Source organism: Hakea prostrata, chromosome 8 (assembly GCF_041222555.1).
Source record: "Hakea prostrata isolate BN-2017 chromosome 8, UWA_Hpros_2, whole genome shotgun sequence".
NCBI lineage: Eukaryota > Viridiplantae > Streptophyta > Magnoliopsida > Proteales > Proteaceae > Hakea > Hakea prostrata.
In genome coordinates this window covers 6,455,484-6,471,079 of record NC_142607.1, presented here as the reverse complement: position 1 = coordinate 6,471,079, position 15,596 = coordinate 6,455,484, and the positions used below count along the sequence as shown (strand labels likewise).

Below are 15,596 nucleotides of genomic sequence, written 5' to 3'. Positions count from 1 at the left end.
TCATGCATGTACGACAATTTGGTCACTTTCCGCTCCTTGGTTCGGTTAGAACCTTGTGTATTCATGCAATTATGTTTGTACTTTTTTTTAGTTCTCTAAATGAAGTGTTGTTTACCAAAAATAAATAAACGTATGTCATGGTTAGTTTTGACTGAAAAACAACACATAATGGTCCTCTACATTCGGACTCATCCTTGGTTGTATCCAGAAAAAAATTGAATATATTTTCACATATCTAAACATTGCTTAATATATAAGTTTGACACAAACGATAAGCAAATTCAATGGATAATGAAGTAAAACATTAAAGCTACATTACAATATATATGACACTTGATTAAAGCATATGCACATACATTATCAGTATTCAGTAATCTAATATCAAATACAACTCATCCACACAATACGCAAGGATCCCACAGAAAAGAGTTTACATGACAAGTCCGATTCCCCAAGAAATAAAACACCACCAGAATTCCTCTAGAGTATGGACTAATAGAAGTGGCTATCTCGTCCTTGCTCAATCCCACAATAAGACCGTCAGACTCAATGTGCATTACGCTCTGATCATGACAAGTAGGAATCCCATGTCATTGACAACTCCGAGAAGAACCGAGCATTTTCATCCTGATGTTTGGAGCTTCAATCCACTGCTTCCACACATCGACAAATACCCTTGATTTGACGAAGATTTCGCACAAAATGGTCATAACCAGAGCTCCTGTCAAAATCTTGATAGAAACCACTGAGATTTCGACGAGATTCAGTATTTAAAATTTTATGTTCTCAGCGAGGGTGGCATTAAGGTGATCCATTTGCAGCTGTGCCCAAATGGTTGAAAGCTTATGCTTGCGCTCAAGGACCCTTAGAGAGATGTTGCTGGATGTGGAGATGTTCCAATCCATGAGAGCTTCTTTAACATTTCTCAGCTTTCTAGCAAGAGCTATCAAGGACAAGGAGAAGGCCTGGAGTGGCTAGTCCAAGGCTTCTTTCACAGTGGAGAAAATTTGTGATGGGGAGAACACATCAAAATATTTAAAAGGCTGGTGGCCAACTGAAATATAAGTCTAAATAAGAAATGAAAATATGATAGTAGTCTGGGATACCTGGGTTCTCAAAAGTGGAAAGAGAGGAGGGAAATGATAATAGATGTTTCATTGCCTAATACATGGTCAAGTGTTCTAGATATATGGAAGAACCAGATCTTTTGTTACTCCAGGGCCTGACCAGAAGATGCCTTAAATATTAACCATGTGTGAGAGCATCAACAGCTTCCAAGTCCAGATGGTCTCCTCCAAATTTCTCATGATCATAATGGACTACATTAAAGTCTCCTCCCAAGCCCCACAGAAGGATGCCAATCCCGTTGCTATTAGCGAAAAGCTCCTAACAAAGGGAGTCCCGTCCATTGGGGAATTGAAGGTATACATGGCAGAGAAAAGGAAGGTGGTGTAACCATATTTGTTCAAAACAGAAGGTGCATCAGTTGGAAGGAGTTGAACAGCAAGGAGACTTTGATTTTAAGGGGTTCCAAAATACGCATCTCCAGCCATTTGAATGATGAGTGTAGTTTGCAAGGAGAGACCAACCAGGGGCAATGGGAGGTTTCTGTTTTGGAAAAACTGCCTTGAAGTGGGTTTCAAGAAGGAAAAAAGAAGCCTTCATGGCCCATTTAGGTCATATGGCCACCAATAGTAGGGGCTGACAAAAAAAATAATAAAAAATTTATCATTTAGGGTCTAGGGTTCAGATAATGACTGAGAAAACTCAGTTTCAAGCCTCATCAACATATGAAACTGAGACCTCAAACCTGGATTCAGTACATATCATGTTATAAAAGGTGTATCTAGAACATTTGGAAGCACTTTTCCTCAGCATCACTCCACAACACTTCTTCCTTGGTGCTATTTATTAGCATAACATAGGGAAGAATATATGGACAATATTCAAAATAATGAAGAAAACAAGAGAAAGAAAGCATAATGAATTGTCTAAAGACATAACTTAGGATTCAGCAATCAGAGCAGTACGTTAATAACATCAAAGAATGAAAGCATATATAGAGTACCAATTCATCTTTGAAGGTAAGAATCTAAACCATTAACCCAAGTACTATTTTTCTAAAATAGAGAACACTTTACGAACTTTTTATGTTTCTGTATAAAGCTGGATGCTTCTATTCAGAGTTGCTGTAATAACTAATAAAAGTTCGTAACAGTGTAACATGGAAACCAGGGTGATTTGAAAGTCTTGTTTCAATTTACTAAGTTTTCCCCAAAATTGAGTCAAACCAGCACCAACAATCTAAAGAATGCTAATGAAAATAAAAGAACGAGTTACCAGGCGTCGCATGCATCATGCAAAGTTTTAGTTTTTGTTGCAACAGATTGATGCTGCAGTTGTAGTTTACTGAATAAATCAAGGGTATCATCCCCCTGGACAATATGCAAATTAGTAAGACTTAAAGAGGAAAAGAATAGTAAATGAAATAGACAAACAGAAGATCAAAAAATATAAATTAAAAAAAAAAAAAATAAAAATAAACCTTAATATTTGCATTAGCAATTTAGGACAATACAATAAAGTGAAATGTATGCTAAATTTAGTTGGTTGACTAGAGCAAAGAACCAGAGAAAGAAAAGACTAATTTTCTCTCATCTAACTGGTGGCCATTCCAGCACTAGTGCATCTAATAGGTATCAGCATAGAAGTCTGGATCCAATGTCATCCAGAAAAAATATACTGGACCTAACTTTCAGATATGAACCAGGTCAGATTATATCTCTAATCCAACCTGCTCCATTTTATATCCTAGCAGATCTTGGATCTAACCTGGCCCACCCACATGTGATCTCTTATTTTCTTTTTACAGTACTCCAAATAACAGATATGACTGTTCTATAGAATTTATTACTCAAAACATACACAATTCTAAGAATACCAGAGAAACACAACCAAAACCCAAACCTTGAGTACCTTAACATTAGCTTGAGACTTTTAGGAGTCCAGTTGATGTAACCAGGAAGGGGCATTCCACGAAGGCTCAAAGAAGAGCCTAAGACAGCAGCCATCTTGTGGCGCTATCCAGGAGGTGACTGAACTACTAGGGGTATTTTGGTCATTTTTCTCCCATAGTTTGAGCCCATAGAAAGACAAATCGCTGAAATTCACCAAATTTCAGTCGTTTCGGCATTTGCTGATTTTTTTTAACCGAAAGAGTCCAAGTATCGCCAAGATATCGGCGAATAAATCGCTGAACCAGCAAAATGTTGGCGAAAATCAAAGATTTCTCTCTGTCTCTTGCTCTTCTCTTCGTCTTCTCTCTGTCTCTCACTCTACTCTCTGTCTTCTCTCCGTCTCTCACTCTGCTCTCCGTCTTGCCTTGTTGTGCCTGTGAAAGGGCAAGGCTCCAAGGCCTTAGACTCATTTGGAAATTGGAATAGAAATGAGCATGAACCATGAGGAAGAAGAAAAGTTCAATCTCCATTTAAGGCTTGGGCCCAAGTGAAAATGACATTGACCTTTAGCAGTTGTTAGCCACACACGTGGAAGAAGCAAAGTACAAAATCTTGGCAAGATTTCGCCGACATATCCTGGCAAATATAGTCGAAAACTCATAAATAATGACAACATTATAATAAGAGTATAAGACAAAGACTTACAATCAAGTCATTTTTTTCACCATTCTTCTACCACGTGTGTGGCTAAAAACTGCTAAAGATCTTCACTTGGGCCCAAGCCTTAAATGGAGATTGGACTTTTCTTCTTCCTCACGGCTCACACTCATTTTTATTCCAATTTCCAAATGAGTCTAAGGCCTTGCAGCCCTACCCTCTCACAGGCACAGCGAGAGAAAACAGAGAGAGAGAGAGAGAGAGAGAGAGAGAGAGAGAGAGAGAGAGAGAGAGAGAGAGAGAGAGAGAGAGAGAGAGAGAGAAGATAGAGAGAGCGAGAGAGAGAAGACGGAGAGCAGGGCGAGAGACAGAGAGATGACGGAGAGCAGAGAGAAAAGACAGAGAGCAGAGCGAGAGACAGAGAAATGACGGACAGCAGAGCAGCCGAGCAAGAGAGCAAGAAAGAGAGCAAAGAGAGAAAAGACGGAGAGCAGAGCGAGAGACAAAGAGATGTCGGACAGCAGAGCGGGAGAGCGAAACGGAGAGAAGACAGGAAGAGCGAGAAACAAAGAGAAGATGGAGAGCAGAGCGAGAAAGCGAGAAAGAGAGAAGATGAATAGAGCGAGAGAGAGAAGAGGGAGAGACAGAGAAGACGAATAGAAATCTTTGATTTTCGCCAACATTTCGCTGGTTCCGCAATTTATTGTGAGATATCGCCGATATCTCGGCAACACTTTAGGATGTTTCGCTTCGGTTCAAAAAAAATTTTGCAAATGCCGAAACGATTGGCCAAATTCCAACGATTTGTTTTTCTATGGGTAGAAGAATGGCAAAAAAAATGACTTGAGTGTAAGTCTTTGTCTTATACTCTTATTATAATATATTATGTTATCATTATTTACGAGTTTTCAACGATATTTGCTAGGATATGTCAGCAAAATCTCGGCTTGTTCGAGCCCCAATCAGCTTTGTTAAGTCTAGACTATTGTGAAGAGTTCTTATTTGTTCTTGTTTTGTTAATTGGAGTCCTATCAGTCAAGTTATAAAAGAGTTTCGGTCTAAGCAGAAGTCCCTCAGTTGTTAATTAGGGACTCTTAAAAACTTCTTTTTAGATCAATAAAAACTTCATTACCGAAAGGAAAGAAAGAGAGGGTGGAGTACAACAATAAAAGATAAAGGGCGAAGCCCTACAGAGGCCAACAAGGCCAAACAAAGAGAGGAAAAAACAAACTAGGCCTCAAGTGCCGAGAACAAACCAAGACGGACTCAAGCGCAGCTATTTCTTCCTATAATTCTGCTTCTTTTTCCTCAAAGAAGGGAGCTCAATCAGATAATCATCAGCAAGGGAGTGGCGAACTTTTGTCGAGCACTCTCGACAAACTTCTCCAACATTCCCAAAGAGGCAGAGAAGGGGTTCAGACTTTTAATATCAGAAGAGCACCTAGGCTCACATGCAACCACCAAAATGGGATCTAAAGAAGACTCTAAGGAAGGGGAGGGGACAAGCCAGAGGAGGGGACTGGGCCAGGGCCAAAAGGGACAAAGAGGAAAGCCAGATTGGGTAGCAAGGAAAGGCCCTTGATCATGTGAGAGGTGATATTCCTGACAACCTCATTGAGCTGGCTGAATGACGCAGAGGACCTAGTGACCTACAATACGTGGTCACAAGCTGGTGGAGCTGGTGCTGGAGCTGGGTGCGGGAGCTGGTGGAAGAGTTGCTTAATCACGCTAGATTGATTTCATTTCACCTCTGTTCTTATGACACTCGATACTATATTCTCAAGATTGATGATGTTGTATTGTTATATTGAGTATTGGACAACTGATATGGACGGAAATGTGAACAATTTAAGCTGTTTAATGTATGTTAGCACTTGGTTTTCATTCGTATCTATTTCATGATTTAGAAAATTGCACCTTCATTCCTTCAACATTTTGGTTTCAAACTTAGGGTCAAGTTGGAACTCATACAATAGGCTTTTTCCCCCCCCCCCCACAAATATAAGGCCACCAGTGTTTTTAGAAGGCCTAAAATAGGCTAAATATAAAGTTTCAGCCCGATCTGACCCTTAAAACCCCCAAGATGGGCCCTCGACTTCACTCAAGTTGGCCCACAATTTTTTACCATATCTTGGCCAAGATCTGGCGAGACCTCAGTTTTCTGGCTGACCAAGATCACCCTCGAGATTGAGATTTCTAACCATGCTTTACAATCAATCACCCATTGGTTCCACAGTTTGAGGTTGACTTCTTGAATTCCCCTCCTTACTCCTATGCTCTTCCTATCTGTATTACTTGGACATGGAACATACACATACCTGACAAAGAATACTGTCACATATCTACATTTGTTCCATTAGCGTATTTACATAGTGGCAATACTCTCCTCTGTCTGTAAACAGAAAAGATAAATCATGAACAAATAAAGCCTGTGTATATGAAATGCATTGTGAGTGCAGTTTTGCAAGATAAGCAATCAGTACTAACCTCTGTCTTCATGGATGATTCAAGATTTGTAAAACAAGGATAGCACTGCACATTACTAAACAATGTAAGGCACAGCAACTGCATTTGTAAGCCAATTAAATGCTTTACACTGCAATAGTTACTACTTAAAGGAATTGAACTTCACCAACTTGAAAGTAGATCGTAAGAACCTAAAAGCATACCTGATGTGTGTTAACCAGTTCTGTCTCCACAACCCGAGTCCCCAAAAGAATTTTCCTTCGATAGAAACAGACAAACCATTGTCCCACCCCGATATAAACTCTTGAGACTGCAGCAAGAACATAAGACATTCTGTATTGATAAGTAACATTTTTATTGCCATTTTTTTAGGTTCACAAATATAACATGAATTCTATGACAATGGCACCTGGAAAAGGGAAAACAACTCAAATATGTGTAAAAAGGAAGCTTCATTGAGGATTTATAATTCAAGCTACCAAAAGAATCATTTCTGAGAACTGGTTCGACCAATTGAAATCACAGAACAATGGTTCTCTAATAAATTTAATTAGCACGGTTCACCAACTAAAACAAATGATATCTTCTTACCATGTTGATGGGAAACGGACGCTCAAAACCGCATGGGATAGTGCCACAATTGCTGTTCTGTCAATGGAGCATTCTGTTGAAATTGCAAACACATTCATTTACCAACAGTAGTTGACATGTGGTTTAGAAAAGCAGTGGGAATGAGCAATATCAAGTAATGCAAATTCATGCAAAGGATAAGGGAGTGACCGTCATCAGAAAAGAAAATTTCCAACCACACAGAATCTGTTTTAAAACTTAAAGAGGGGAATCAAGTGTATGATCATGTGCAGGTAAGAAGAGAAAAAGAATCCAACATTCAATACACCAAGCACTTTGAGGAGCATGCTGGTTGAGATACCGAACTGTTAACTGGACCCCATCAATCAAAGAATGCCTGTTTCTCGTGCCTTATTTCCGTCGTTTAGTCACTTCAGCCCTTCACAACTTGGACTCTACTACTTGGACTCTCTTTTCGGCTCTGTTGTTTCTCCTGGTGTCCAAATTCTGGAGTGTCTGCTCCTTGTCGTGGACTGGCTAGGGACCCTTTCTAGTTGGGATCCCAACCTAACTGGGACTCTTCAATACTGTGTGGACTGGAACCAAGGGAAACCCTTTCTAGTTGGGATCCCAACCTAACTGGGATTCTTCAATAACAAGTAAAAAGTGGACTGGAACTAAGGGAACCCCTTTCTAGTTGGGATCCTAACCAAACTGGGACTCTTCAATAACTTGTCCAAAACTAAACCAAATTCAAAATCTATTGGTGGTCCAACTAACACACTGGATCCAACTAAAGGAATCCTTCTCTAATTAGGACTCCAAACTAGAGTAGGACTCTTTCACAACTTAAAAAAGACCAACTCAAATAACAAAACAAAGATAGATGTCAACTCCTAATAAGATTCTGCTTTGAGCTACAAATTGGGTTGGATTAGAGGTACCCAAAATACGCCTATGCTCACCAAAATTCCCTCCGTTGCTGGCTTGACCACAGGGTACTGGCAACCTCCCTGGGCATTCTTTGGGTGAGTCCTGGATCTGGTTCACATCAGGCAGAGATCCTTTACTTTGGGAAATGATTTCTATATTTTTATGTTAACAACAAACAAAATTGTGGAAATATCTCCCACGCCATCTGTGCAGGAAACTTTGTTAACCTTTTCAATGGGATTATAAACAAGGTAATGTGTGGATGTAATATGCTAGGTCGCTAACAATATAAAAATAATTAAAACAGAATTCTTTTTTGGAAAATCTACAGTTTCCTCATGTTTTTATTTAATTATCAGAAATTCAACATCTTATTTAAGAATAGTGTCATTGGATAGCAAGTAAAAAAAGTACACATGAGAAAGTAAGGTGGGGGAATTCCCATACCTGCTCCCAACTTGAAGCAAAATTATAACCTTTTAAAGCAACTCCTGATTTAGGGAGAGGTGAAAAACTTGTTCTTGTCACCACGAAACCACTGAGAAGCTCTGACCAGCCTCCAAATTATCCTTACTTCAAAACCAGCTTGTCAGCAGCAGTGTTAATGCATGTCCAATTGCTGTTTATCTGTTATATCAGACAGGAACTGATTCAGAAAGCTTTACTTTATATAATTGGTTTAGCAAACCAAAATCAACACTTAATTAATTTTGCATAATGAAGCTGCACAATTGAGTACATATACAGAAAAAAAAAATAATGAAATAAATAAACCACTCAGAGTTTGACATTAAAATGATTAGTCCTTTAGATTAGCGGTCACTGAATAGATAATTCAGTAAGAAATGAGCTCTTCTTCCAATAAATAGAGTTCCAAAGTGAATCTTTGAGGTTACAAAGTCAACTCAAATGCATGAAACCCGACGTCAACTTAATGCCTGATGACCAAAAACACCAAAAAAATAAACATACTTGTCAATTAATAAATTAAGACTATAACAGTCATCAATTGAAGCTGCCCAAACACCAAATGCCAGTCTCCTCATTACCAAAGTAGCACTAACGGAACAACAACTAAAGCCAAAATGCTACAAAAGTAACTACCATTTGTCCATCTAACCTTATTCATAAAAAATAAGCCTTGGATGCAAATCTAAAAGCGCCATAACCCATCAAGAATCTTCAACCATCCTCTGCATATTAGCTTCTGATGCATTCATGCTGCAGGAACTTGTAGTTCAAGGAACTCAACAATCAGATTACAAAAAAAATTTAAAATGATAACTAACAGAAGAAATAATAATAATAAAAATAAAATGCTAAAAGCAAAATTCTTCTTGTAATTTAGTGGAAGACTATTTCAGACAATGAAATGAAGTGAACGAAAATGAAGAGAGAAAAAGAAGGAAGATAGCTAGATCTAGTTAGTATCTTGTACAAAGAGAAAGGGTTAACAAGATTGATGAAATCTATAAATCTATAAATAAACCAAATGAAAAAAGAGAGTATGTGCTGACTTTGGTAAGATGGAAGGAATTAAAAAACAGTCGACACCTCACCTCCGCTAAGCAGATGAATTATACTTTGTTCAGATTGCCAATGGCCATCTCTCGCACCAAGCAAGAACAATACTATCAATTTTTTTTCCCTAGTTCTTGTGTTAGAAGTATTCCAGATTTGCCGATGTGAACCACGGTGGTCTCTGGATTCACTTCCTATTTAGGGGCAATGTCATCAAATACTAAACCGGTCTTTCTCCACGGAAGCTTTTAGGCATCCAAAACAATCAGAATTGAAGTAGCACCAATTCAGGTTCAAGGTTCAAAGTTCAGACACTATCGTATTAGTCCCAGACGAGAGCACCGGAACGGAAGGAGTCTAACGATTACACAGTTTTAAAACTCGAAATTGGTAATTGGATGGTACTAAAATCAATTTTATGGTGTTCTGGAGCAAAATGGAATTGAACAAAAATGCTAAATTTGACACCAATTGAGCCATAATATACCAAATTCCAGCAAATATAGGGACAACACCACACGTTAAGATCTTTCATCTTGATTCAATAGCAATAAGTGGAGCAAAATCGATGGATACTTCAATCGTTCAGAGATCTGAGAGAGCCAAAAACCCTTTCCATCCCTCCAAGCAAGAGGTGAAGAGGGGATGGATGGAGGAGAGAGGAGAGAAGGCGTTCGGATGGAGACACGGTGGAGATAATTTCAACGTCATATCCGTTAGAAGCCCCTAGTCTGACTATAATGTGAAATGACAATGTTATCCTCGATACTGAAATATATGAGCACATGCTCAATAGGAATGGCACATGATTACCAAAATGAGAATATTTTATTTCTTTTTGAATAAAATGTATGCATATATCATAGAGTTTTTTCTATGGGGCCCCTTAAGTGGGCTCAAAATTAGTGATTGCCCCCTTAAGTGCAATAAATGACATGGTGCTCTTCTTGCTTAAAGTCAATTATTCCAAGTTACTCCCCTTAACAATCAAGTTGACTGTTAAATTGGGGTTGTAAAATGTCTAGTATACCCCTAGTACTTTGTAAAGACGAAAGCATCATTCACTCAATTTTCCTTCATTTTGCTCCCTAGGTGGGTGAAATGATTACCCATCATCTTCCTTCATCTTGCCGGAAACCCCACCACCGCCCCCCCCTGTTGGCGACCACCACCACCCTCTTCCACACGCCTCTCTTTCTCTTCGTTGTTCAAACCTATTCGGCTGCTCCGTTTATAAATACTTCTCTCTTTTCTCTCCGGGCTTCAGAACAATCAAATCATCCTCTAAGTTAACTCAAAACCCACCTTTTTCTTACCAATTATCCGTTATGAATTTTGCAAAAATGGTTGATTTGGACTTGAAATTGAAGATGGTATCTTCAGATGTTCCCGTCACTTTGCCAAGGTTGTCCAATAAGCCAAGAATTTTGTTCCATCTCAGCCGATTCGAGCAGTGGATATTTCACTAATGTTGTCCTCTGCTTGCGCTGCCTACGAGAACTACCTTCGTTTTCCAAAGCTCAAGAAACTTTGGACCGTCAAAGACTTTCCCAACTGACAAAACGAGCCAATAATCAAACCAACGTTACAAGCTTTGGAAATAATGTTTGTCATTGACCACCTCCCCCCACCCCCCACCCCCAAAAAAAAAATTCTTGGAGTAGATTTTTTAGGTGGAAGCGAGAATCCCATCAAATGCCACTAGTTTTAATAGATGAATGGAGAATTTTTTTCACTCTTCATTCTATTTTAGCTGCAGATTCTTGCTTCTTTGCCCATTTACAAAAAGGAAAAGTGAAAATGCCAAGTTTCAAAATCCAATTGAAAGCTTTTTCCTAGATTTTCAAACTTTTTCTTCTTTCCGTTCTTTTTCCGTGGCGGAAGAAGCCCCGGGGGCGGAGATTTAAAAAATAACATAAAATGACAATCTCCAAAAACCCATTTTTGGTAGCATTATAAGCAGGGAGATCTGGTTTCTCTCGTCTCGGTACTAATAGCTCATTGAGGGATCTAGAACTGAATCGCCGGCCAAAATCCTTTCTCAAATGAAGGAAAACAAAACTAATATAAATGAATGGATTTGGATCACACTAGGAAAAATGGGTGAATGCAACCAAAACAAAGGCCAGGGAGTTGGCACTGTGGTTGTCGGCAGGGGAGGGGCGGTGGTGGGGATCCTGGCGAAATGAAGGAAGATGATGGGTGAAGGGAGAATTACCCACCGAGGGAGCAAAATGAAGGAAAATTGATTGAGGGGTACTTTCGTCTTTACATAGTACCAAGAGTATATTGGATATTTTACAATCCAAACTTAACAGTCAAATGCTTGACGTTAAGGGAGGTAACTTGGAATATTTGACTTTAAGCAAGGTGGGCCATGTCATTTGTTGCACTTAAGGGGGCAATCTAATTTGGGGCCCACTTAAGGGGGCGCCATAGAAAAAATTCTATATCATACTATCATAGGAGAATGGTTAAATTTTAGTTCCCTAAAAAACCCCTATCCATTCACACACTTACTCCCTACCCATCACACTCACACATGGAGGCCATGATACTCTCTTTCTATGTCTCTGCCCTCATCAATAGAAAGAATTAAAAAAACAGATGATACCCTCTTTCAATGTCTCTGCCCTCATCAGTAGTGAGAATTAAAAAAACAGAATGTCAAGATACTCTACACCCTTCTAAACCTTTAACCATTGTCAGTGGCCTCCTCCAATTTTAGAGTATCATTAGGAACTTTGTCAATTAATTATTCCTCCCTTTGTTGGCTTGATTCTTGATATCATATATATTTATACCAATATAAGTATAGAGCATAAAGTACACAAAAAAGACTATTCTTTTCTATACACTTTTATTTTAGTATTAGTTAGTGATCCTAACTTGGTGAGTCATTTCTTCCATGAACTGTTCGAACAAGTCCTACATTTTGTCTCTGTGGACTGAAGAGAAAGGGAGGGCTCGGCGGGAAGAGGATTGTACCATGAGAGAAGCAAGGAGTCAAGGTCAATATAATAAAAAATTATGGTTACATTTTAGTTTCCAAAAAATCCCTTACCCATTCACACATTAAAGACGGTTATAATAATTAAAAAATATAAAAAGTTATTCAAATTGCACAAAAACTGAAATAGTAATTTCTAAAAAAAAAATGGTTCAAATATTACCCCCCCCCCCAAAAAAAAAAAAAAGAAGAAGAAAGATATGGTTTCCATAGAATCAAAAAATGTATGTACATCAAAAGATGGGATTTATATCCTAATTAACTAAAACTAAAAACCACCGAAAAGAAACTTTCACCTTCTTGGCGACTTCCTCGCCTTTATCCTAGACTTGGGCATCCATTTGACATTAAAATTATTGGGGTTTCACAAGCCCAATAAACAACATGCAAAATTATGGTTCATGCCTTTCCATTTGGGAACTCTTAAGTACCAAGACTAACAGAAGTTGTGCTCGTCATCACATTAACTTTAATTCATTTTTAGTCTTGATCTTCTAATGTTTTCCAATTTTAGTTTCATTTATGAACTCTCCTCTTTTAGATGCAAGGTATAACCCTCATGGATCACTTAACATGGTTCAAAGAGACAATTAAACATGAAAAAAATGATCCTATTTTATATTATAGAATCATCACATTCCAATGATTGCATTCAATATCAAGGGCCATGTATATGTGACAACCATTTCCGTCTTAGAACATGATCAAATTTAGCATTTACTATCCAACATGCTCATTAAACATGAGAGAACATTACAAACAGCTCATTACAGACACTTAACATAAGTTGATGCATATTACTTACCAAACTTGTCTTGTTCAACCATTGTTTAATCCCAATGTCGAGTATCGTTCCACTCTTTTCTTATTTGCACCCTTCCTACACGACATTTCTTTTGATTAAATAGGTCCTACAATATCTGCATTTAGTAGGAATAAGGTTATGTTAAGGTTTCTAGCCATGGAACCCTTTAGAAATTAAGTACAGAGTCATCGCGCATCGCCTTTTCCCCAAACGGCATCGCCATTTTCAGAAAATGCAACTAAGCTGAAACGGCTAGCATTTTCCCAAATGGCTCGTCGCTTGTGCAGAAAACTGCCAACTTTCGAGGGATTTTATTTTACCTAGATTTCATTTGATTTTAGGAAAACACCATTTCACATATTTTGTTTCCCTAAAAGTTCTCTTTAAAATGATACTGGGATTATCAAATTTGGAGTTGTGATGACAAGATTATGATCAAAATACCAAATAGGTGTCAGTCTGCCAAAACAGAACTTTTAATTGTAACACTTCAAGATCCCAAAATCAAACAACAGAAGTTGCAACACATCCTTCTAGGGTTTCCAACTAGCATTCTAAGTCCAAATAATTAAGAAACACCAAACATTTCAATCAATCTTAAGGTTCCCTTACATACCTGGCTTTGAAACCAAATACTTTCTTTCAAACTCAATCTTTAAGCACAGCTTGTAATTGCAGCTTCTAACCTTGTTTGCTCGGTAGGAATCAGTACATGGAAGCCTCTAATCCCTTGATTTATTCTCCTCTAGCTTCTATTCCCTTCTTCCTCTCTATTCCCTGTCGTTCTTTCCACTTCCTGAGAACGGAATGAGCCCTTCTTGTCGTTCAAAACATAACCAACTTCAATATAAATAGTTTGGTTCAATTCTAAACCAAACTAGCCAAGTGAACCAAGGAAATCCAATAAACCATTTTATTTCAAATGGTTTAGTCTTGAACCGAGCCAACATCATGCATCCTGATTGACTCAACTAGACCCATATATCCGTGGTTCACCTAATAAACCATCTTTTTATCACATTTTTTCACTATTAGCAATTAATTTTTTATTTTAATTTTTTTTTGGTAAACCACAATTTATTCAAAATGAGAGCGGTTACACAAGCCATGCTTCAGGGACAACACGTCCCGGAGCCAGGGAGAGTTCACAAGCCAACAATGCCTAGAACCAGAAGAAAGACCACCACGGACCAAAGCATCCGCTACCAAGTTAAAGGAGCGCGAAATCCAAAAGAAAGAAACAGATAAGGGGGGCACACATAGAGCACACATTTAGCAATTAATTATACTTGGATCAATATAAGTAAGTCTGCATCTAAGTCTTCCCCTTAAAATTTCTTGAAGTAGATTACTTTTTCATTCATTCATGTTACCTGGTTCTGCTTTGGCTTTGGTTTTGGGTTTTTCAATCATCTTCTCCTCTCGAAGTTGACAAAGCCATATTCAATATAATTGAAGTTTTACAATTTAAACATGGGGCATTGCATCATCTTTTTCTTAAAATAAATTTTGTCCTCAAATTCGCTTACCTTTCTGAGGTCAAATATGCGAGTATATCTAATATGCAACTTTGTCTCTAACTCTTAAGAAGCTTCTTAACCCGAGAAGTTACTTTATAATACATTAACTAAATGTATAGATCTGTTCCTTAACTTCTTTTCCTTTTGGTCAATAATCCTTAAGAGCTTCTCTGCACTTAAGATCTTGATTTACTTGCAAAGGCTCATAATGCAACACATGTGAAGATCAACGACATACTTCTTTACTACAAAAACATGAAAAACATCATGAATATATAACAGTTTTGGTGGCAAACCAAGTCTATAAGTCACATCCCCAGTTCTTTTCGAGACTTCAAATGGTCCCATATATGGAGGACACAATTTCCCCTTCTTCCCAAACCTCATAACACCCATTATTTGAGCCACCTTTAAGAAAACTCTATCATCAACGGTAAATTCCAAAGGTTTTCTCTTGACAAATTAACTTTTTTGTCTACTTTACGTAGTTCTTATTCTTTTTCTCATTCTTTCTCTTATCAGTTCCACTCAAGGAGTGAAGTCTCGGCAAGATTTCACCGATAGTTCGTAGTTCCTCCCCCCCCTCCAACCAACCGACTTTGCTTCCAACCGTTGGATCGGTCCACAAAAATATGATCCTTCCATCTCCAACTAAAAGTTGTTCGACAGTTCGTGAGAAACATGTGAGACAACAATCTTTGCGGTGAGTTCTCCAAATCTTTTACTTTATTATTTTCCTTACTGTTTCAACTTTGAAACCAATATCTAGGATGCCACTCTATCTAGGCATCTAAAACAGCAAGACATGTGACAGTCCTCCGGACCATGCTGTCCCATTTTTAACAACAATGATTGTATCCACAACTCAAATACAAAAGTACAGCATAAAAGCCTCATAGGAATCTTCCTTGGTTAATTTGAACTCATAATATTTCCTCATGCTGGTGTTCTTTTCCTACTATTTGGCAACAAAAATGGCTACACAGCACCATTCATGCCAAGAATGTAAAATGTCGTTGGATATACGTCCGAGCTCCAAATGCAAATTTACTAAAATGAAATACTGAAATAAGTAACTTCCAAGTTTTGTTCAATGCATTGAAGTAGGAGAAGAGGATAGTGCATTAAAAGAGGAAAACAATTGCACACCTAGGTGA

The 15,596-nt window shown here is 38.2% G+C and overlaps 1 long non-coding RNA gene across 3 annotated transcripts; it reads right to left on the bottom strand.

The window, feature by feature from the left end:
• Positions 1-361: 361 nt before the first annotated feature.
• On the bottom strand, positions 362-13,725 carry LOC149006517 (uncharacterized). Of its 3 annotated transcripts, XR_016174964.1 has the most exons (7): positions 13,536-13,725; positions 12,920-13,034; positions 8,031-8,210; positions 6,672-6,744; positions 6,284-6,390; positions 5,933-6,146; positions 362-2,435 (listed from the first exon to the last, which is right to left on the bottom strand). It is a non-coding gene; the product is annotated as an uncharacterized LOC149006517 (long non-coding RNA). The 3 variants fall into 3 exon arrangements; XR_016174963.1 differs by lacking the exon at positions 362-2,435 and having other exon boundaries at positions 4,421-6,146; XR_016174965.1 differs by lacking the exons at positions 362-2,435; positions 12,920-13,034 and having other exon boundaries at positions 4,421-6,146.
• Positions 13,726-15,596: the final 1,871 nt, after the last annotated feature.